The sequence below is a fragment of the Pipistrellus kuhlii genome, unplaced genomic scaffold, assembly GCF_014108245.1.
Source record: "Pipistrellus kuhlii isolate mPipKuh1 unplaced genomic scaffold, mPipKuh1.p scaffold_m20_p_5, whole genome shotgun sequence".
Classification (NCBI taxonomy): Eukaryota; Metazoa; Chordata; class Mammalia; order Chiroptera; family Vespertilionidae; genus Pipistrellus; species Pipistrellus kuhlii.
In genome coordinates, this window is record NW_023425551.1 from 1,801,692 (window position 1) to 1,827,278 (window position 25,587).

Sequence of the window (25,587 nt, forward strand, 5' to 3'; positions counted from 1 at the left end):
AAGTCCCAAAACCCTCTCCTGTCAGGACGTGGGTGGAGATTTCAGAAGATCACCTGACAGAACCATATTACTGCGGGCCAGTGCCAGTGCCAGAGTAACTGTGGAAACAGTGACAGCCCACAGTGCATGGGTGACAGGACCTGTGCAAAGGGCTCTACCTGCCTCCTCACAATTGACCTTCACGGCGATCCTAGGAGGTAGAGCATGGATAGGATGGCTAGGAGGATCCTGAAAGAACATACAGTAAAGCGATCTGCTTACACATGCACGCAGTACACAGATGTCTGACTCTAAAGGGGGTGGGTGGGGTCTCCAGCTAATCCACACCTTAGGGATGTCCTGTGGCCAGTGGCCATGCTCTCCTGGTCCTGAGTAAGGCTGCACTTCCCCCTGTTCCCCCTCTGAATTTGGTTCTGTAGTTTCCGCCCAACTCAATCAACGGCTGGGTCCCATTCCAGGGTCAATGCTGCCAGGCTGTTCTGGTCCGCTGTGGCTGCCCGTTCATGCTCCCCAAACCACAATGTATGAACCGTGTCCTTACTTCCCCTAGTTCAGGACTATAATAATTTGGAATAGCATTAGGCTGAAATGCTATTCCAAATTATTGGTAGAAATATATTTTTATTTGGCAAGGCTTTATTCGTTTTTTGTTTTTTCTTCCCTCCCTTATTCTCTCCCCTTCTTCCTTTTTTCTTTTTTTCAATAAGACAAACTTTAAATTCTTCTAAGGTCTTAGGAAAACTGTAACATCTATAAAAGATGTTTATAGTTCATTGTGAGAAACTGCCTCACACATATTGTTATATGGGCAGTCCTTTGTTCTATACAGAATTTGTGTTAATAAAATGTACTGTGAAGGCTTGCTGAAGGAAACAGGGTCTTACGGGAACTGTTCAGATAATATGCTGGGTGATGTTTTGATACAATATTTGTGGGGAATATTTTCTATTTTTCTTCTACTTTAGAATAGGATTTTATAGAACCCTCAAATTTAAAAAATTTTAGTACATAAATACTGGCAAATCTATTAAAGAAAAACAATATTTGAACCTCAGTAATTTAGAGTTAATGATCATTTGAATTGGAACAAGGCTAGAAGTAAACATATTCATTGAAATAGTAAAGGGGAATTAAAATTATGAGGCACACGATCCCCTCCACACACCCCCGCAACAGTCTCCCTTAAACACATGTATATGCTCTCACACCCCAAGATGCAACACACCACCAGATAGATCCAGAAACAAACAAATACCATCAGTAATTGAGACCATTGACATATTAAAAGTTATCAATCCAACAAACTCAAATTCAAATATATTTAAATTTAATAGTAACTAGTACATACAAGAATAAGGAGTATAGATGGGAATAGGAAATATTTTTCTATTTAGAAGCATAAAACTAATGTAATCTGTTTATTATACAACACCAGAGGCCTGGCGCATGTGCGAGGATATGGTCCCTAGGCCTGGCCTGGGAACAGGGCAATCTTCAGCGGCAGCTGGTCCCACCCCACCACTGACACTCATCCCCAGTTCCCCGTTTGCCATTGGGCGATCGGAGCCTGCTGGCCAGGGGTGTGTGTGTGTGTGTGTGTGTGTGTGTGTGTGTGTAGGGGGGGGGGAGACCAAGAAGTGGTCAGAGCGCCTCATAGTGACTGGTTGAGCGGTCATTCTGTTTGTTCTGCTGTTAGAGTCAATTTGCATATTACCCTTTTATTATATAGAATAGGACCCCCTAGCAGGGTCGCCTAAGACCATGGGAAAACACAGATATTTACATTATGATTCATAACAGTAGAAAAATTACAGTTATGAAGTAGCAACGAAAATAATGTTATGGTTGGGGTCACTACTACATGAGGAGCTGTATTATAGGGTCACAGCATTAGGAAGATTGAGCACCACCTCTTTAGACTAACTTAGATTCATTTTCCTAATTTAGTCTAAACTGGTAATGTTTCACTGGGAAGCATCCTAAACTGAAATATAAAATAATTGGGAACTTTATGTGACCTCTTCCCCTGCTAACACAGACCATGGAGAATAAAATAATCTCTCAACTACATGGCAATGTGATACCCTAACCCAGTTTTCATTAAACTTCCTTTTCAAAATTAAAATTATTTTATAATATTTTCCAATAATAAAAGTATTATATATTAATTGTATAATGTCTAAACAATAAAAGCAATGCTTTGATAGAAAATTAAAATAATCTGTAATCCCACTCTGTGGAGAATATTTATTTAAATGTAGATCGATATTTGGGTGTAAATCAAGACTTTTTTCTATAACGTCTGGTTCTAACAACATGGGGGATCCTCTCACATCCTGCAATAAACACATAGATATTTTGGATAAAATAAGTTACTAATACAGAAACATATAATGTTTTCAAAAACAGATAATTCAGCCAAGAAGGAGGAAAGGGAAAGGCAATGGTAGCTACAGCTAGGAGCTGGGCTGATGGAACCAGCACCTAGAGCACATGAGTCAAACACAAGGCCCGCGGGCCAAATCCGTCCCGCCAGGCCTTGCAATGTGGCCCGCACCGCGCTGTCATCACTGCACTCTGCTGCGTTTCCATCACAATGACAGTTTATGACTGTTCAGTAAACCATTCGGCCCGCGATTTAGGCTGGATTTTAGATTTTGGCCCCTTCTCTGATTGAGTTCGACACCCCTAACCTAGAGAATGGGAGTTGGGGTATGAACTTCACATGAAGAGAAGAGCCGGCCTTGGGTTCACTGATACAACATTTAAAACATGCAGTGCCATGTATGTACTTTGTGAAACTACTGAAGAAATGATAAAATAGTAAGGTTAGGATAACAGTAGCCTCTAAGGGAAAGGAAATAGGGGGAAAGTAAAAGTAATGGTGTTGGCCTTTTTGTTCTTTTCCTATTTTTCTTTTTTGTGTTTTTTCCATTATTCTTTAAACTTTACATATATATTTAAGGTATTGCTTTATATCTGCTCAGAATCCTTAAAAGCCATTTAAAAGATAGGATGCTAAAGAAGGACGCTTTCCCAGAACTGAGAGAGGACATCAGTCCTCAGCTTGTAGTATACCCCGGTCCTGGAACATTAAATAAAAACAAATCCAAACCTAGGTAGATGAGCGTGAAACTACAGAGCACAAAAGACAGAGAGAAAAGACAGGAAGACCAGACCAATTGTCTTCAAAGGAAAAAGTTCATTTCTCTGCAACAAGAAGTGCAATAACAACTCTCACTGCTGAAAGGGGGGAAAATCCCCAATAAATTTTTTTTACCCAGCTAAATTTCCTTTAAGAGAGAAGACTAACCTCTGACCCCAGAATTTACCATTAATAGACCTTCACTGGAAGAATGACTGAAAGGTGTACTTGATTAAGAAGAAAAATGGACCCTGCAAACAGATGTGGGAGACAAAGAGCAGAATTAAGCAAGGAAATTTGCAAACAATTTTGTAAAACCGAACAAAAAATTAAAAAAATGGGGGGGATTATGTTTTGTGGGACATAAAATTCTCATAATTTGGGAAACCCTGTTCTAAGAAAAGTATTAATAGAAAATGAGGTGCAATCGTTTACATTTCCTTTGAATAGAAATAGAAATCACAACAGGTTAAAATTTTAAATTGTAGCTAAATGCTACAAAAGCTCATAAAATTCAGGACTATAATACATTCTTTTAAGTATTTTAATTATAATTTCACCTCCTCTAGAACACATTTTATTGCCTACATTTTTTGCTCACTTCCTGATATGAAAATAACTTTTAAAATTCATCCTATATGAAGAAGTAAAAAAGATAAATTAGGCCGAAACCGGTTTGGCTCAGTGGATAGAGCGTCGGCCTGCGGACTGGAAGGTCCCAGGTTCGATTCCGGTCAAGGGCATGTACATTGGTTGCGGGCACATCCCCGGTGGGGGATGTGCAGGAGGCAGCTGGTCGATGTAGCTCTCTCATCGATGTTTCTAGCTCTCTATCTCTCTCCCTTCCTCTCTGTGAAAAATCAATAAAATATATATATTTTTTTAAAAAAGATAAATTAGTCTTCTAACACAGTTGGTCAAACTTTGTTCTTTTAGTATAAAATCTGCCATGGTTTAGAAAAGTTTATTTTAGCTTCACATTATTGGCATTGGGGGGAGTCTTCAGATACCTCTAGCCCTTTGATCTCACTGTCACAGCAAGCTGATCAAGGTCGCTGGGTTTCACCACACCCCGTATCCCTCCCACCCCTACCTTGCCAGGGCAGTTCTCAGCCGTGGAGTGTGCCAGGTCATGTGGCTCTCAGGTGGAGAGAGGAACAGTGTCTCAAGTCAGGTCCTTGTCTGTGGGGAAGAAGCTGAGGCTCTATGCCCAATGCCCACTCCTCCCCCACAGCCCCAAGACCCCCATGGGAGCACGAAAACACCAGGCTAGCAGGACTCCATTCCTCTAACTCTCTTGGGCTGCTGCTTCCTCCTGGTTTCAGAGCCTTGGGAGGGTCCAGTAAGTTAAGGCCCTGAAGCTAAAACGTAGGTACGTGGTAAATTCACCTCAAGCAGGAACTATAGAAAACAACATTAACCAAACAGCAATAATAGCAATAATGGTTAGAGGAACAATCAATTCCCGCTCATAAGTCCACAGCAAGGAGAAAGTGGGGATCCTATAAAAACACTCTCACCTTCTCTCCGCACCCTTCCTCATTCCTCCCAAAGGCAGGAATGAAGAGCTGTACCTGAAGGAGAGTCTGCCCAGAGGAAAAGCTCTCCATGGCGCTCTCCATGCCGGGCTCAGCCCTGCTATTCCCTCCCCTTCGGCTCCTGTCCCCAGGGAAGGAAGGTTCTGGTCTGTCTACGTCCAGGTGGTGAGCAGCCAGCCTTCTGAGGGAGGCCTGCTGTTGCCTCACGGTGCACGGGGCTCAGTTGCTCTAATTCATGAACAAAGTACAGAAGCCCATCTGGCCGCAGATCTAAAATTACTGCCTCCAATCAACTTACATGAAGAGAGCTAATATTATACTTTTATTTCCAATCTCTTTTTCCTGACTCTCTCCCCAATCCTTTCTCTGTATTGGTTCTGAATTCCAGAGAGAAAGAGAAGTGCTATGTATGGGATAATCTACAACCCTAATAATGAAGGCTAAGTTGGGGAGATTTAAAAAAAAACATACACACAAAAAAAACAGGGGAAACTAATAAACTAGATAACACAGAGGAAGAGAGAACAGAGCTACTGATTACCCCAGGCTTTCGTAAGTTGTGTCACATGTTCAAGATGTAAGCATGACCTCTGAGAGAAAGAGAATATACATCTTCCAAAGCACCGTATGTGGGGGGAGGCAAAATCAATCCCATAGGAAACATAAAAAAATATCGTAAATAAAAATCATAAAGTAAAATGGTAGAAGTAAATCCAACTACCAGCAATCCTAATAAATGTAAACATTAAATTTACCTGTTTAAAATGACCATTATTTAATGATAAAAAAGAACAAATACCAAAAAAATATAATAATCCTGAGCTGCCATGTATCCAAAAATATAGGTTGGAAAATATATAAAACAAATGATGATATAAACTAATAGAATTATTATAACCCCCAATAATGATGGGCATTTTTAACACACATCTCTCAGAAACTGAAAATAGAAGGCCTACAAATAATAACCCAATTAATAAGCTTATTCAGTGGACATATATAGAATCCTGCCCCCAAGAATTAGAGAAAACAGATTACTAGAGGGTGACCACTACCCAGTCACAACAAATACCAGTGCAATATAGTCAGAAATTTAAAAACCAACAATGCGATATAGTTAGAAATTTAAAAACCAACAAGATAATTAGAAATTCTTTTTAGAAACTAAAAAGCTCTTTAAGATAGAAAGATGAAAAGGCAACTAGAGAGATAAATAAGAGATGTTAGAATCATACTATACATAATTCCCCGCACTGCTTTTGTCATTGAATAATAGATTGTGCATCTTCTTTTATGTTAATAACTAGAGGTCTGGTGCACGGATCCATGCACTCAGCCTGGCCTGCGCCCTCGTGCAATCCAGGACCCCTTGGGGGATGCTGGACTGCCGGTTTCAGGCTGAAACTAGAAACCCGACATCCCTCTGGGATGTAGTAGTGGGTGAAGCGGCAGGCGGCCAGGTGTTGTGCTGCCCCCACTCATCCCGGCCCTGCTGCACCTGCCACCACTGCTCGGTAGCACACAGCCACAGAGGCGGGAGAGGCTCGCATGTCTGGCTCCCGTCAGTCAGCTGAGTGGAGCTCCCACTGTGGGAATGCATTGACCACCAAGGGGCAGCTCCTGCATTGAGCGTCTGCCCCCTGGTGGTCAGTGCACATCATAGCAACTGGTCCACCGGTTGTTCCGGTCATTTGGTCATAACGGTCACTTGGGCTTTTATACTAGTATATATAGAAGATTATAGATCCTTATCAACATTTTACCACTTGTATAGTATTTCATTATCTGAATGTAATGATTTATTTGCTGCTGAATTATTCATGAGTCAACATTTTGGTTCTGTGGCAGAAACTGCAGGTTGCCCCTAATATTCCTTCTTTCCTTTTTCTTAGTAACAAGATTCCTTATTTTTAGCTATGCAGGTGCTGTTTGGAATAAAGGCTTATTTCCCAGTTCCTTTTGTAGTCAGGTGTGGCCATGTGACAAACTGAAATGTTATGTTTAACTTCTAGGAACTATCTTTAAAAAGAAGAACCGAACTTTCTTCTTCATATCTTCCTGCTGGCCAGAGTATAAATAACTATCTCAGACCACAAGCTAAAATCTTCATGTTAAAGAGATTGCAGACACAAAATAGAAGGAACCTGGGTCACTACTGACATGAAGCTGCAATATTGGCTATGGATTGCTTATCTCGGGACTTTATTACATGGCAGGAAAATAAACTTCTAACTCAGATAAGCTATTGGGATTTGGGATTTTCCTGAATAACACGTTTGCCAAATATTTTGCCATAATGATTAGCTGTTATAACCATTCTTTTATGTACATATTTTCCTAATGTTCTAAAGATATGTATAAGTCATGGAATATATCCTTTTAATAGTTTTTGAGATGTATTGCCAAATTTCACTCCATTGCGTTTCTACCAGAAGTGTATAAAATGCTCCATTTTCCCATATCTGTTACCAGACGAGGTATCATTCTTTCCATTCTTTGTCAGTCAGGTAGTCTTTTGATTAATAGGGTGATTAATTATTTTATACTTTTTCATTTTGCCATTTGTGCTTATTATTTTTATGTGGCTTTTTCAAAGTTCCTTGCTGATTTGTCTATCAAGGCATTCTTTTCCTAATTGACTTTAAAAAGACTCTTTACATATTAAATATGTAACTCTTTGCCTTACATATTATAAATATTTTCTTCAGTTTATTATGTTAAACATAGTTTGTGGTATTTTATGCAGAATTTTAAAACTTTCTCAGGATTTTTCTTGCTCTATATTTTCTGTCTCTGGTATTTTTTTTTAGAAATCCTTCTCTTCTTATAGATTATAAAAATATTTGCCTAAATATCCACCAATACTTTTATATGTTGTTTTGTTTTTCTTTGAGTTACTTTGAAATTATAATATTAATCTATCTAGTATTTCTTTTCTTATATGGTAGGGATCCAAATTCTTTTCCTAAATAATCAAATATTTCAACTTTTATTGAATAAGCCATCCTCTATCCCCTGATACAAAATTCTATTTCTAGAAAAACTGAATTATCCTCATGTACATGGGTCATTTTTATTTTTATTTATTTATTTAGTTACTTATTTATATTTTGTTCATTCTCACCCCATGATATTTTTTCAATTGATTTTTTTTTTTGAAAGAGTGAAAGGGAGGGAGGGAGAAGAGAGAGAGAGATGAATTTAAAAATATTTTTTCTTAATATTACAGCAAAATAATAATAAAAATACATCTATAAGAATTGGAAATTTTATTTGAATTTCATTATAATTTTATATTTATTTGCAGATATTTGACACTTACATTATTGACACAATATGTTGATATGACCCATCAATATGATATATGTATATATATTTTTAAATGAAGTCACTTTTATCTTTTTCTGAGATGCTATCATACACTTGAAACTAACTATGCCATGAAGCATGATCATTTTGGTGAGCATGAGAAAGTTGTAAAGACCTTTGCCTCCAATGTACTTATATTCCACTAGAGGTAATTAAGACGTCATTGAATTGGCACAGAGTTGTGCAAAACAGGAATAAAACTCTGTACATTATTACTGTAAATGCACTCTCTGCACACTGGCTGGATTGACAATGACAGTAAGAGCAGAAGGGGACTGATCTGGAATGGTAAAGGAGAGGGAGGGGGCACTGTATGGGCAGAAATAGCATTTGGATATAAAAAGCAAATTCTGAGGCAGGTTCACATGTGTTCTAGGCTAGCAAAGACAATATGAAGGTACAATAATTTTTAAAAAGAGAAATTAGGGAGAAGGTAACCAATTATTAGAAAACCTTTCAACATGGATCAGCAATATAGATTTTATGTGAGCAGAAGTTTGAACTATTGCTGTTTCTGAAAATGAGAATGAAAAATCAAAATAATGCTTAAGGAATTACAATTCTTGCTGCAAGTGAGCACACAAGTTTGGATAAAAGACAATGAACAATCTGGTTAGAGAATTGGTGCAATAATTTATTTTGGAAATATTTTCACAGAATATTACTCGTTATGTGCCTAGCATTGTGTCAGCGTTAAGATGACTTTGTTTGCAGGCCCAAATCCGTTTTCCCAAGGCTTCACGACAGATGTCTAATGACAGCACTTACAGAGAGGGAGACATTCCCCAGGTGCTTCTGTACTTTGTTCAGCAGAAATGTAACTGCCCAACTGGATGTGTGATGGATGTCACTTGGTGATTAATGCAGCACACCCCCTGCCTTACCCTCTGCAGCAGAGATCTCCATTGGACCCCTTGGGATATGTAAGTGCCTCGTTTCTTAAGAAACTATGGTGAGATTAGGAAGAAGGGAGGGCTGCAGAAAGCAATTAGGAAGAGGGCAGTTTAATCCCTCCTTCTTTCTGAAAAGCAGCTTCGACCAAGGCACCGCTACTAAAAGAAACTTTAACCTACAAAGGAGTTTGCGAGAAAACGATCAAATAGGAAAGTCAGAGGAGTAAGTGAAGCAGCTATTAGAGCAACCTGTTTCTCTTCTTCTGTTTGTTTTTTTCAACGCATTGAGTCCAATCACGGAAACATCTCACTGAAATATGTATTTGTAAGCCCTGTGAGGTCGGCAAAAGCCACTCTTCCTGTAGCATGAATACATGTTTTCAACATATAATTGATGTCTAATGATGTGAAGCAAAATACTTTTGTGTCTGGCTGTTGCTGCTATTTAGCACTGGAAGAGTCATGTGGAATTAGACATCTCCTACAAAGTGATTTTCAAAGTATTCACTTCATTTGTGCCTTTAATTCCCCTCCAATTTCCCTTACTCAGAATTAATAGCTGCTAAGTGAGACAGAATGAGAGGAGATGACAAAGTGCTGCATATAAGCACAGGTTTTTTGCAAAAGCACTTGAAATATTCTTAAACTGAAGTGTAATTGACATATAACATTATATTAGTTTCAGGCATAAACATAATGATTCAATATTTGTATACATTGCAAAATGATCACCATGAAAACATCCATCTCGACACACTGTTACAAAAAATTATTTTCTCTTGTGATGAGACCTTTTAGATCTAATCTCTTAACAACTTTCAAACATGTAGTGCAGTATTATTAACTATAGTCACCATAACATTTAATTTTTTCTTTCAAGCCCACTTTCCCTCAGACCATGAGTGCCTATGTCCTTGAGCATCTCCTCTGACCTCAGGGCATCTTATCTCTTTAGTCAACTATTGAAAGAGACCAGGGCTGCAGGAGGGAGAAAAGAGAAGAAGGAACTAATGGTATGCGTCTCCTGTTCTGTTGTTGAAAACGTCTATATGTTGTGGTTCCCAAGGAAATATTTAATATAGATAAAAGTGCTTTCACAATTAGCTACATGTTTTTATAAGAATAATATGTGCTCATGGCAACAAACAAAGAAATAAAGCAGAACAACAATAAAACAAACAAAAAGAAAGTAAATGGTCCAGAAGAATGTATTAATACAAATACTTCTCACCTACTTTCCAGAGGTTTTTCCAAAGCATATATATAAAATATTAGTTTATTTTAGATAAATGGATTATACATGTTCTCCAACTTGTTTTTTGTTTGTTTGTTTGTTTGTGTGTGTGCGTGCGTGTGCAAAAAGCTACTTATCTTGGACTTCTTTCTGGCAGCACATATAGCTCTATTTCCTTCACTCAAAGATCTACATGCATGCACAGATGTGCCTTAACATGTAGGAAAACACAATCCTAATGGATGGGCCTTTGGCTGGTTATTAGCTATCCTATATAATAGAGAGGTAATATGCAAATTAACCCTCATGCCCTCACAAGATAGTTGCCTACAACCAGGCCAACAAAGAGGTTAGTGAGGGACAACCAAATGACTGAACAGCAGGCTGTGTGGGGTGACCAGGCCAGCTGTGAGGGGCGACCAGGCCAGCAAGGGAGGCAGTTGGGAGCGACCAGGCTGGCAGGGGGGCAGTTTTAGGCGATTAGGCTGGCGGGGGGGGGGGGGAGACAGTGAGGGGCAACTAGACCGGTAGGGGGGACACTTGGGGCACTTAGGGGCGATCAGGTCAGTAAGGGGGGGCAGTAAGAGGAGACCAGGCTGGCAAGGGAGACAGAAGTGACCAGGCCAGCAGGGAAGGGCAGTTGGGGGCGACCTGGCCATCAGCGGGGGAGGGGGGGCAATTAGGGGTGACCAGGCCAGCAGGGGGGGAAGTTAGGGGCAACCAGGCAGGCAGGCAGGTGAGTGATTAGGAGCCAGCAGTCCAGGATTGTGAGAGGGATGTCCAACTGCTGGTTTAGGCCCAATCCTGGGGATTGGAGAGGGTGCAGGCTAGGCTGAGGGGACCCCTCCCCATGCACAAATATTGTACACCGGGCCAGTGAACAAATTTTCTGCACTGAGCCTCTAGTTTACAAATAATGTGGCAATGATTATTCTTATTCATTCATATAAAAACATATAGGATAGATTTCTAAATGTAATTGGAAGACCAAAGGATGTATTTAAATTTAAAAGTAACATTCATAGGTTAAAGCTTAATACATCCTGCCAAACTGCTCTCAAAAGGGTTGTCTCAGTTTACACTGTTTTTGATGGAGCCCAAAACTGCAGTTTCCACACCCACAAATAGTTCCGTCCATGGCAATATGAAAGAGGAAAAGTTACTTTTCCATTTTAGAAGTTTTCATTTCTTCACTTATAATTGAGCTTGGACTTTGTATATGCTTATCAGATTCTCCCTCATCCACCCCTGAAAACTGTTTATTATTTTTAAATCCACTTGTTTACCTTTTTATTGATATGTAAAAACATTTGGATATTAAGGAAATTAACACTTTGTTATACATTCTAAAGATGTTTTTCCTTATTCTATCTTCCACATCTCTGAACCACTCTTTCATCTCTCCCATCTCTTTCTGTGCTTCATTCTAGGTGATTTCCTCATATATATCTCCTTGTTGGCTAATTTTCTCTTTGGATGTGTCTAAAATGCTATTTATCCTATCCAGTGAGATTTTTAATGAGCATCATTTTCATTTCTATATCTTTCATTTGCTTCTTTTCAAATTTGCCTATTCTTTATTTCCATGGTGTCTTATTGTTTCATTGTTTTCTGTCCTTTAAAATCTCTTCATTCACTTTATTTATTATAGAGAGTTTTTTATTTTGTTTAGTTACTTGTAGTTGTTCTGGTGCTAATTCTCTTAATTTTTCCTCTGATGCCTCTCCATTATGGTAGTTTATAACATCTTCTTACTGTTGTTGTGAATCATCTTCAGAGGGTTCAGTTGTTTTTCAGAGAGAGCCTTTTGAGATGGACTAAATTGTGTTCCCTCTCTTCCAAAATGTATATGCTGAAGTTCTAACCCCCTTATGTAATATATTTGTACATAGGGTTTTTAAAGAAATAACTAACAGCTCAGCAACATGGTTCAGTGGTTGAGCATCGACCTATTAACCAGGAGGTAATGGTTGATTCCCAGTCAGGACACATGCCCAGATTATAGGCTTGATCCCCAGTGTGGTGCATGCAGGAGGCAGCTCATCAATGATTCTTTCTCATCATTGATGCTTCTCTCTTTCTCTCTCTCTCTCTCTCTCTCTCTCTCTCTCTCTCTCTCTCTCCATTCCTCTCCGATCAATTAAAAAAAAACATAAAAAAGTAACTAACATAAATGAGGACATAAAGGTGGGGCCCTAATCCAATATGATTAGTGTACTTATGAGAAGTAGAAGAAACACCAAAGATACATGAACATAGAGAAAAGGCCATATGAAGAGGCATCAAGAAAGCCGTCTGCAAATCAAGGAGAGAAGAGAAAATAACTGTCAATACCTTGATCTTAGACTTTCAGTCTCCAAGAAGAGAAGACAAATTCCATTACTTAAGCCACCCAGTTATGGTACTTTGTCATGGCAAGAGCCCACACCAGACTTCAAGCTGGGAGTGTCAGATGATCTTACTGAATGTAACAACCAATAAAGAGCATGTCCCGGCACAGACTAAATGGGTAAAATGTGCTTGCTGTGAGATCCTCACAGCATTCCACATTCTCTTAACAACTTGGGTTGTGGGAGGATGAAATAGGAGAAGCATAATGCTCTCTCTCTCTCTCTCTTTCTAAGGCAACAGGAGTTCAAGCAGTAAAGTCTATTATTTACAAAGAATATTTCCATTTTTTTCTAATAGCCATCTAATGACTTTGACCAAAGGAAGGGATGGATTGAAGGAAACTATGAACTAACCTCCAATGGGAACCAAGAGACCTTCTGCCTTTCCAGACTGTTCCATTATACCTTCAACCTTACCCATAATTCAAGTTGTCCTTAAAAGAGTCCTTGAAACTTTAAATTGGCTCATTCTTCTCATTCCCATTTGCAAAGCAAGTGGTTTGGATATTGTTATCCCAATGCCATTTAATTTCCTGGAATGATGGCAAAGCAAGTCACGCTGCATTTGTACAGACTTCTTTGTAAAATATTTGCCTGGAGCCTGCCTTCTCCAAGAATTGTGCTGAACCAGCAGGATGGGCATCTCTTGGGGGCTTCTTCAGGGTAGCATGTGGGTCCCACCCCAAAACTACCAAATCGAAGCTGCAATTTGTCAAGATCGCCAAGCGATGCCTATGCTCATCGAGTTTGAGAAGCATTGGTGTAGAGTATTGTGCTCTCCACCTAAGAGACAAGCACCTCTTTTGACTCATTAGTAAAACCTCAGGAGCAAGACAAAGGTTTTCCTATAAACCTAATGTGGCATTTTGATATTCTACTAATAATTAGGAATCACAGTAGGGTCTCTTTTTCCACATATAAGAAAACCTAATATGTAAATCTACAAATGAATCAGAAAAATTGTTTCCATTTCAATTTGATATGAGTGCAGTCTTGCTCACAACTGCTAAATTGGAAGCAAAGAACTGTTTCCTTTCAGGTTAATGGGTTTCCCCTCATCAAGCTGTCTTTCTTTCATGTAATCTAGACTTGCCTCCACCTATTTATTTTATTTTTTTATAACTTTTCTTCTTTTTAATAGGATTATCCATCCTTCCAATATTAACAGCAATTAGACGCACCTCATGGTGCGTCATGCCAACTCAATCTGCGACTGTCAGAGTAGGATGATCTTAGTCTTGTCTCAGTAACACACTTTGACAACCAAAACAAAGCAGCAGGCAAAATACACGAAGAGAATTAACAATACGGGATCATAGAAGACAGGGACTTCTCCAACACGATGACTGCCTCTGCCCATTCTATCTGCATGGAAACACTGGTGCTCACCATGCTCATACTGGTGAGTGGTGACATAGACTTCAATTGTATTTTTTAAAAAGGTGTTTAGAGGAGATTCTTTAAATGCCTTAGAAACATTAACATTCTCTTTCCAATTCTAATCTATTTAATTTATTGGAAAACATTTACATAGCTCATCAGCCGACTCCAGTATTGAGTAATATTTAGCATGCTGTAATCATGAGAGGGAGAGATTGAGATTAAATGCTGCTTTTTATTACTATTCAATCATCATAAGTTGTCCCATTTTTTATCTTTTTAGTCAACAGATTTCAAAGGTGGGAAAATAACTTCATTTACAGATATACCTATATTTATCTCCTATTATATCTCCCATTAGTGTCTACATGAGATTTATTCCTGGTGATTCCCAACAAAGTAAATGTGAATCTTCCAACACCAGATGCTAATAATAAAGACAAATGCTCTCTATCTCACAGAGAAGTTATGAGAATAAATTAAATAATACTTACAGAGGAATTTGACCTTACCAGAGAGAGCATATAAATGAAATGCGAAAAACAAACATTTAAAGAACAAAAATTTCGTTCAATTGTAGTCAAATTGACTTGACAGTCCCAAATTAGGCTCTGAGTAAAGAAAACAGGCCTACTCATAGTGCTTTCCCTGGCTGTGGATCAATGCCAAGTACTGGACAATGAATTCCAGGTCTGGGCTGAAACCTCGGGCATCCGTTTGGATATGTACAAAATGAGCTCTTTGTCTTTCTCTATATGTCTACATTTTTTGTACTTGCAATACTGGTAAAGCTTTGCATACGTTGGGATAAATGATCAGTTATTTTAAACCTCTTTCTACATTAAATAACATACAAGGATTGTTAATAAAGGAAACATATGTTGACATAGGTGACACATATACATCCAGACAAACGCTTTTTACATTTATATTATCTAAAACCAAAAAGGAGTTTTCAGCAGGACAATGGACAAAGATAGAATCCTAGTTATTCTATTGAAAGGCAAAGCTGTCCTCACAAGTACGGGAGAATTCATTTTTTTAAAATTGACTCTCTAGAGCACATGTGTCAAACACAAGGCCCGCGGGCCAAATCCGTCCCTCCAGGCCTTGCAATGTGGCCCGCACCGCGCTGTCATCACTGCACTCCGCTGCATTTCCATCACAATGACAGTTTATGACTGTTCAGTAAACCATTCGGCCCGCAATTTAGGCTGGATTTTAGATTTTGGCCCCTTCTCTGATTGAGTTCGACACCCCTACTCTCTAGAGCAAGGGGGGAAGGGAGAGAGAGATTCATTGGTTGCCTTCCCTAATGCACTTCGACGGGGACTGAACCCAGACCCAAGTATATTCCCTGACCAGGGATGGAATCTGCAACGCTTTGGGCACAGGATGATGCTCCAACCCACTGAGCCAGCCAGCCAGGGCAAAGCTCATTTTCAAAGGGGTTATTTGTGGGACACAGGAGAGTCACCCAACCCACCTATTTTTCAAACACCCAGCCACACTGGCCCAGGTTCTACCATTTAAAGTTCTTCTGAGTTAAAAGAAGCAGCTGCATAGTTATGGAAAAAGGCAAGATTAAAAACTGCAGGAAGACCCACAATGTAAGCAACCAACACTTACTGCATCCCTACTTTGTGCCAGGCACTATTCTAAGTGCTTTACCAGAACTATCTCATTTAATTCCCGTTCAACCCTTTGGAATCGGTACAATTCTTATTCCAACGTTAACAGCTGGGCAAACAGGCACAGAGAGGTTAAGAGGCCTGCCCACGATGGCACAAGCTTCAAACGGCATAGCTAGATCCCCGGCCCAAAACTTCTGAGTCTGCACTCAGAACCATCGTGTTTTCCTACAAGTGTAGGTGTTAGCACCGTACAATATATTACTGTTCTAAAATGAGACAAGCTATAATTTACCAACTTTGATGTAAGGAAAATGTGAAAACTGACACATTTTGGATTGCTTGAGTAATTGTTGATTTTTTCTAGAACAGCCCAGGTTTTAAGATTCGGGCAGTCTCGAACCTTCCTTTTCAGAGAACGTATCAGCAGCAAACATTTGCAGTACAATCTTATTGTGTTGAATTGCTCACCAAGAACAGAGCACATGCTAAAAGAAAAGCTCTCTTGTTGAGCCAAAGCAGATATTTGGATGGGAATGAGAAATGCAATATGAAAGTGAATTTAGAGGTGGGAATACCAGAGGAGCTTGGATAATATACTGCAAGTAATTGACATCTATCTATATTAATAAAAGGATGATATGCAAATTGGTTGGGACGCCCTCACACAATGACCAAACAGCAGCTGCATGGGGTGACCAGGCTGGCAGGGGGATGGGGGGAGGTTGGGGAAGTTAGGGACAACCAGGCCAGCAGCAAGGGTTGGGGGGGGGGCAGGTGAGAGTGACCATGCCGGCTGCGGGGGGGAGAGGGGGGCAGTTAGGGTTGATCAGGCCAGCAGGGGGGGGAGTAGGGGGTGACCAGCCAGCACTGGGGGTAATTAGAGTTACCGGGCCATCATTGGGGTAGTTAGGGGTGATCAGGCTGGCAGGCAGATGAGCGGTTAGGAGTCAGGAGTCCTGCCTGGATTGTGAGAGGAATGTCCCAGATTGGAGAGGATGCAGGCTGGGCTGAAGGGACGCCCTCCTGATGTATGAATTCATGCACCAGGCCTCTAGTTACAATATAACTAACTTCTATAGTAAGAAGCTACTATGGATCTTTGAATATAGAATAGTTTCTTGATATATACAATGTGAAAAAGGCCTTTAGAATTGTTCTCTAATGGCAGAAATATGTGCTGTACATGTTTTTTTTTAAATTTCTTTTATCTCAAAAAACATGTGGCTTTTGAAAGAGATGAACTGATACCCCAGGTTCCCTGCTCCTAACAGAACACTGTAATATGGTTAAGTACAAACCTTTCCATAGCAACAGACTTTGTATATAGACACGAGCCCTGTGTATCTCCCTTGAAGAAAGCTTTCAGGTTATAACAGACAGATTCAAAATAAAGCCTATGATCCCAGCACCCTGAAGCCCGCTTCCCAACACACTCAAGAAAGGATACATTGACAGACCACTCACCGGGACATCTCATAGCTCATTTCTTTGCCTTCTTTTTTCTTTAAATGGCACTTCAGCCTTCATAGTTACAAAGGTTTCAAGAGCAGGGACTAGCACCACCTGGAAAAAAAAAAAAAAAAAAAAAAAAGGTAAAAAATCCAATACAATCATGGTTTGAGAAGTTCAGCACTGGGCTTATTGAATAGCATTGGAAGTATTGGTTTCTCTATCTTGAGACCAAACACATTCATGCCTGCTATCCTTCACTGTTTTATTTAGTGCTTTTCCACTTTAAGAACATTATGTGAACACCGGCAACTTGGTTAGCTATAATTCTATAATAGCCATTCATATAGGGGGAAGGTAGCTTGGGGGGCGATATCTTGAAATGTGTTCATTAGCCCAACACAAAAAAACATGACATTAGGCAATTGGAAGTCCTGGCTAAAGGAGGGGCAAACCAGACTTATGCGGAGAGTTGTGTATGTAACCCATAATGAGATTCCCCAAACACTCTCCTATGCAGAGTGGATGCCTCCCTTTGCTCAGCCCAATTAGGCAGGAGGCGCATCCTGGGGCCTGGGAGGAACCTACTATTGTATCCGCGTGGGGAGAAGTGAATGTTCTGTGCAGCTAACACTGTGCTTTGTTTTTCACATGCGGAACCAGGCTTGAGGCTGCTATTGATTATGCTTGGGAGAGAGGAAGTTCGTGATATGTTGCGAGTGTATGTACTATATTTCATCCCTATTCGGATTTAAAGCAGCATCCTCCTCCAAAGGTCTACTCTAAAGGTTGCATGCCGCAAAGTGGAACAGATGGCCCAGTTTTATGTTTCTTTTCCTTTAGGATTTCTCATGCAGCTCAGGGACCTTGGTCTCCTGGGATCCCAAATTATATTTCAGCCCATTATACGCATATCCGTGTTGATTCTAAGATGGTATGTAAGAATTATTCAAGACCCACACGGCCGCAGCTTTCGCTGGTTCTTAGTCTGCCATGTGCTGTTCATTTTAATTGAAAATATTCTAAAAGCAAGATTGATGTGTTTTCTATCCCCTTAAAATAGGAACAGGTTGTGGGCTCATAATTGAGCACTCATAAGCCCCCTCTCCTTATTAACATGCCCTCTCTAATTTGTGCCTATGTTTGCACAATATAAATGGCCTCTAACAGCCCTTCATTCATACAATGGTCTCACTAACCCAAAGAAAATTAGTAGCAGCCAAAGGCCTATTTTTACTGACATAGAGACAAAAATGCTAATTACCTTAAAATATTCTCAAGTGTATATCTTTGGCACCCTTCCAGGCAAGGCTCAAAAGTTTTTTTCTTTTCCCCTGTTATTTACTAGTTATAGGGAAAGTTGTTTTTGTTTTACATCCAGGCTTCCACATATGTATAAATTTACATTTACAAATTTAAATCTTTTGAGTCTAGAGTCCTGATGTTGATGTGAAGTACTCGTTTGCTTTCTCCTTACTCATGGATACATTTGAGAGTATTATTCATTTGTGATTAACTATGGTTTTACTATTTTGTTAAGGCACTCAGGGACATTTGCAAAAAATAAAAGTCTAAAAATTTGAATTCATTTAAACATATTAGTTACCATAAAATATTATTCTCAGAGTCACTTTTCTCTGATCATTAAATTTATTTGTACAAGTTTATACTCTGAAGCACTCCCTTTTGAAATGGTTTTAAAACTGAAACCTCTTACGTACAAAATTCAATGTGACTTACTAAATTATGATATCAGGTGTGCTGAAAATATTTACATAAAAGCAGTAAAATTTTTATCATGTATGCAACATATATTTATTGAGGATGCACTATTTTTAGAGTACTTTGCAAGGCCTAGTAATGTAAAAAAAAAGAAAAAAATCAATAAGCTAAAAGGACTTGCCCCTTGAGAGTTTAAAATTCAAGTTTAGAGAAAGTGTCCATCCATGGATAAATGAGTAAAGAATATATATATATATATATATATATATATATATATATATACACACACACACACACACAATGGAATATTATTCAGCTATAAAAAGGAGGAAATCTTGCTATTTGTGACAATATGATGGCCCTTAAGGGCATTATGTTAAGTAAAATAAGTCAGACAGAGGAAGACAAATATTTTATGATCTCACTTACATGTGAAATCTAAAAAGAAAAAAGAAAAAGAAGTTCATGGATATAGATAACAGATTAGTAGTTGCTAGAGGCAGGGCATGGAGGTGGGATTAGGTGAAATGAGTGAAAGGGTAAAAAAAAATACAAACTTCCAGGTATAAAATAAATAATCATATCCTGATTGTATAGATAATAATACTTTGGTGCATATTGAAAGTTGCTAAAAGAGAGGGTCTTAAAAGTTTTAATCACACACACACAAAAACTTAACATCTATCACACACACATGTAACTATGTGTAGTGCTAGATGTTAACTAGAATTATTGTGGTGATTGTTTTTCAATATACAAACAGCTATAAAATCATTACACTGTACATCAGAAACTCATATTACATGTCAATTATACCTCAATACATTTAAAAAAAATCAAGTTTGGATAAAAAATATATTCAGACTAAAAGTTAAATAACAGCATAGAACAGTGATTTTCAACCTGTGTGCTACAAGAATGTTTTGAAACATGCAATATCTAACCATTTAATCAGGGGCTGGCTTATTTTCCTTTAAACTGTCATTAGGGAAATGCAAAGTGAACTGCAATGAGATATTACTGCACACCCACTAGAAAAGCCACAGACAGACACTAGCCAGTATTAGCCAGGATGTGGAGAAAGTAGAATCCTCATATGTTGCTGATGGACATATAAAGTGATATAGCCACTCTGACAGATTTGCATTCTCCTAAAAAGTTAAACATAAACTTATCATCAACCCAACAAGTCACTCCTAGGAATCTACTCGAGAGAAATGAAAACATATATCCAAACAAAGATATGTAGATGAATGTTCAAAACAGCATTATTCATAATAGCCTAAAAGGCAATTTTATAGAGACAGTAAACACATCAATGATTCCTTAGGGCTGGGAGCAAGAAAAAGGATGAACTAACGCAAATGGGTGTGAGGGAACTGTGGGGGGTTAGGAAAAATGTTCTAAGACTGCATTCGAGTGATGGTTGCACAACTGTATACATTTACTAAAAATCAGTAAGATGTATACTTACAATGAGTGGATTTTATGGTATGTAAATTATCTATAATAATAAAAGCATAATATGCTAATTAGACCAGATAGCTGAATGACCTTCTGGACATCATTCCGAATGTCCTTCCAGACAAAGTCTTGGCAGCAGGAGCCAAGGAAGAGGCAGTTATGGATAATCAGGCAGGCAAGCAGAGTGGTTAGGTACGATCAAGCAGGCAGGCAGGCAGGCAGAGGGGTTAGGGGCAATCAGGAAGTCAGGCAGAGGTGGTCAGGGGCAATCAGGCAGGCAGGTGAGCGGTTAAGGGCAATCAGGCAGACAGGCAGGTGAGCTGTTAGGAGCCAGTGGTCCCAGATTTTAGAGGGATCCCTACAGGATGAGGTCTAAACCGGTAGTAGGACTTCCCCCAAGGGATCCTGAATTTCAAGAGGGTGCAGGCCAGGCTGAGGGGATTCCATCCTCCCCGTGCACGAATTTTGTGTACTGGACCTCTAGTCTATAATAAATAATAAAAGCGTAATCTGTTAATTAGACTGGACATCTGAATGACCTTCTGGATGAAGCCAAGGCTGCAAGAGCCGAGGCAAGCCACCATGGCTCCGAGGGCCGAGCCCTTTGCACAAATTTTGTGCATCGGGCCTCTAGTACTTTAATAAAGCTGTTAAAGAAAAACAAAACAAAACAGTGTCACATATTTTTATAGGAATGGGTCAAGGTAGTCACCTGAACTTTTCAATGCTGAAATGTACTTCAAACATGTATCGATATCAGCAAATGTGAATAATGCTTCACAGTTTGCCATGTCCCTTACAATTTTCAAATGTACTTGTTTTCACACCAATCTTGTGAGGTAGGGTGAGCAAGAATTATGTAATAAGTAATGAGCATTTCTGTTTTTCCTTTTAGCTTTGTTCTGAGGAGACCTTAAACACCATAGAGAGCATATAATTTAAAAGTCACAGCCACCCTGGACAATGTAATAAAGTGGATGACAAGCATTAGCATCGCCCCGCGTACCCCTGATGCTTTTACAAAGACAATTATCCCCCATTTGCCAAACTACGCTAAACAACATGTAAGCTGCTTAGAGTGAATCTCCCAACTGGAGACTTGTTACAGGTCACTGTCAATGCACGGGGCCGAGCGACCTCACCTGCAGACTCACTCTTTGTCAGCCTGCCTCACTGAAGTCAGCTGTGGTTGCTTACTCTAATACATGCATTTACAAACACTGAAATGCATGTAATGTCGTTATATAGATGAGGCCCACAGCGGCCAACATTAAGAAGCTTGTATTCCCCCACAGAAACAAAGCTGTCAAAAACCCCAAAATGGAAGCTAGTGTATTAATTTGGTTCATAGCAAAGCCTTCTCTATTATTTCTCTTGAAAGCTCAAAAGGAACTTAAACAATTCCAACTTAACCGGAAGCAAAGGATAGCAGGTTTAAAGAAATATAGTGTCCAATTACGTAATTTGAAAATGCATGTTGCGTATGCACAAATACACGGAAACCCAGTTAAAAATCACAGGAACCCTCCCTTATTTTTGATGACATATAGGAAGACAGGCCAAACTGGCAGGGCTCTGTACCCAGCCCCAGATTGAATGCTCTGGGCCAGTGGAGGGCAAACTGCGGCTCGCGAGCCACATGCGGCTCTTTGGCCCCTTGTGTGTGGCTCTTCCACAAAATACCATGGCCTGGGCGAGTCTATTTTGAAGAAGTGGCGTTAGAAGAAGTTTAAGTTTAAAATATTTGGCTCTCCAAAGAAATTTCAATCGTTGTACCATTGATAAATTTGGCTCAGTTGGCTAATGAGTTTGCTGACCACTGCTCTGGGCTAACCTCTTCCTACCCCCTGCTCACAGAGTTAGGTGTGAAAGAAAGGAGCTCTCAGAGGTGGAGATCAGACCCCTCTACACTGAGCATCAGCCTTCCCGTCTCAGCCTCACAGTCCCAACGTTGTCTCCAGGTAAGCTGATGCTACCACCGCTTCCCAAAGAAAGCGTGACTGCTCTGTGTGCTTAGTATTCTGTGCCTCCCTGTATGACTGCCGGCCATCCCTTTGCAGGGGCATGTGTTGCTTAAGGATGCTTCAAAGATCTTTGATCTAACACAAGCCGTGTGTCTTGACTATGACTGAAACATGGACCAGGCTGGGTTAGTCTAAAGCACATGTGTCAAACACAAGGCCCGCGGGCCAAATCCGTCCTGCCAGGCCTTGCAATGTGGCCCGCACCGCGCTGTCATCACTGCACTCCGCTGCGTTTCCATCACAATGACAGTTTATGACTGTTCAGTAAACCATTCGGCCCGCGATTTAGGCTGGATTTTAGATTTTGGCCCCTTCTCTGATTGAGTTCGACACCCCTAGTCTAAAGAAACGCAGAGATACTGAACTGATTTCAGTCAATAGTTCATTTTGATACTCACACGTTGTAAGAATTTCATGTTCATTTATATGATGTGATGCAGAAAGTCCTGGAAAAAGCATGGACTCGGGGACATGAAACTGTATTCTGGAATGCACCCCTCTCATCTTGGGGAAGTTCCTCAACTTCTAGGACGTCTGTGTTCTCAACTGAAAAAATAAAATAAAATAAAAAATCTGGTTTTTTGGATGACATATTCTCTAAGGTTCTAATCATAATTTGAAAATCATTTCATGAGATGTTACTGTTATTCTACAAGATAGAAATATTTATCTGAATAATTCATTGAGGTCACACGTATGTTGACCTAACATGCCCTCTGGCCTTTGCTGAACTGTTAGAATAAAAAATACACAAAAACTTAGAATTTGAAACTCATAGGCATAGAATCCATCTGTGCTATCATAAAGTGCAACCAAAGTTACAGCTTCAGAACAAAAATGATAAAGATAGGAAGCAGATATTAATTGAATGATATTTCACAAACACATATATACATACAGTTGCAAGGAATGTCATCTCAAATAGTGCCTTTTATTTTCCTTTTAGTAAGTCTTCACACTTCCTAAAACCCGTGTTCCTCAAAGGTGGACCTTCAGTGGCCCTTGTGAGGATTCCAGGAATGAAATCCATTCCTCCTCTGTCTCCTTAGCACCTTGCTTTTTACCTGTTTTATTTATTTGGCTTCTATTTCATATTTTGTTTGGAAAAGATTCCTTGGATAAATACAGTCTGAAAGGCATTGCACTATATAATGTAAAATGTTTTGCTTAAATAGATCACTTTAAAGAAGTATTTTGTTATTCTAATATCACTTCGAATAGATCATCTTACAAGTTTTTTCCCAGCAAAACAACAACAAAGGTTAGAAAATAATTTTCCATTTGTAGTCTTGTCTGAGGCTATCAATGACATACTATTTAACTTTAGAGTCCCTGCACAAATCATCAACTATTGTAATCACTGTACAAATATTAATATTTGATTCAAGGGATAGCCTAAGTTGTAGCATAATCAGAATTCTGGATGGATAGGCTGCTAAATGGAAAAATCATGTTTAGACAGTTGTAATGAAACAAGTTTGAGAGTCTTATTATCATATATTTGATCGATATTTGGTGCAATTTAATCTTTGCCAGGAAGATTTTTGAGAAAAGAAAATCAGTAACTTAGATTAATCCCCCCTACTTCCCCTTCGGTCCCATTCATCTATTATATCTCTTCCTCTCTGAGTGGCCGTTTTGGTCTGCTGGTAAGAACAAATTCCTCCTTGTTCCATAATGTAAGGAATTAAGAGTTGGTTTTTAATTTTATGTTTTAAGGACACATGTCAATGTTGATTTGTAAGTAAAAGACTACCCTGCTTTGAATATCATTGACTTTGTAAATTCACTCAGAGAACATAACAAGATAGTAAAAACACAATATAATCTTTGAGTCATTTCCCCCAGGACTTTGAATCTATTTACCACCCAGACAGACTCTATGACACTGAGTGACTTTGTGAAATAAAGGATAGATTATTTCAGCCAAAGGATTTTCTCATTTCAGGTCCCTTCAATGTCTGCATTTCCCCCGTAGTAATGGATTTAGATTCCTCCATAAAATGCTGTGGGGACCACTGAGATAAAGTGTTATAAACATGACCACTGTATTGGAAGAAAGTATAAAGGAGTCCTTTCCTATGCAGAACACCCACCAGTAAATCACAGCAGGCCGAGAGGCAGCTGATGTCACATGAAGATCACCGCGGAATGTCCAGGAGAGTCAAACGGAATGGAGTCATTTCTCAGCTCTTTCCAAACCCCATGGAGCTGACAGCATGACACCCTCATCAATTCGAGCTTGTGTACCTCTTGGATCTGACTTCCAGTAGGTCTGGCTCCCCGCACAAAGGAGGGTGAGGATTTCCTTTATAAGTGGTTCGCTTTCTCTTTTTTTCCTTCCTGCAGCATCCAGCCTGTTTTTCCCAAGTCCCACTTTAGGGAAAAGGCCAGCATTAATCAACTCCACAGGCTCATTCCAGCGGGGCTGAGCTTGCCACAGTGCTCACTCCCACCCACTTTTGTTGTTGCTGTGGGGAACCTGATGTGAGTGGGCAGACCTTCCAGAGCAGGATTTTGGTGTGGTTGTGGGGCCATCCCAGGGTTCTGAAGCGAAGCCACTGGGAGCTACCTTCCTTCTGTTGTTCTAAGTCCCTTTCCTGTCCGACATACACACATGTCCCAGGATCTCCGAATTCTCCCTGGGGAAACCACACAACCTGGAAAACGGCACCAAATGGCATCTTTGCAGCCAGATTCAAAAGCCTGGTAGTTGCCACAGCAGCAAATTTCCAGCAGACAGGTTCAGAGAAAAGCCAGGAATTGCTGACCATCCCTGATACTGAGATTTTTTTGAGTCTTTGAAAGAAACAACTCTTTTGTTGGAAATGAAAAACAACAACAACAACAAACCAGTAGGGAGCTGGGACAAAATATGATTCCACATAAGGATAAGGGAAACAGAGAACAAAAAAAAGAATTAATTGCTTTCTTTGGATCAACTTAGATTCGTGCAGAAAGTAAAAATTGACTTTATCACTTTAATCCTAATGACCCTGTTGAAGTTGGTGGCAGAGCTCTGAAGCCTCACCTGTCCTTGACTATGAACTAGCTGGGCTTCTAAAGGGGCTGGGGTGGAGCTAAGGGGGTGGGGAGAGTGAGGAGGTATCCTAAGCCTACTGCCCAGAATTCCCATTGACCCCTCTCCTGCTTCCGGGGCTAGCTGGGAATGGGAGGCTGGGACACTGTGTGCTCTTCGACTTGCATAACAAAGGCAGGTTCCCACCAGTGGCTGTAGCTGCAGCCACCTTGCGGGGTTGCCCCAGAGAGACTCTGGCACAGAGGTGGAGAAAGCTCCACAAACAACCCGGAACCCCTCCACCCAGGTCTTGTTACACCTGGTTT

General features: G+C 39.8%; 1 long non-coding RNA gene across 1 annotated transcript; it reads right to left on the bottom strand.

Moving 5' to 3' along the window:
* Nucleotides 1-1,850: 1,850 nt before the first annotated feature.
* Nucleotides 1,851-25,288, bottom strand: LOC118705870. The gene is made up of 3 exons (XR_006740065.1): nt 24,339-25,288; nt 17,048-17,146; nt 1,851-2,336 (listed from the first exon to the last, which is right to left on the bottom strand). It is a non-coding gene; the product is annotated as an uncharacterized LOC118705870 (long non-coding RNA).
* Between the last annotated feature and the right edge of the window lie 299 nt (nt 25,289-25,587).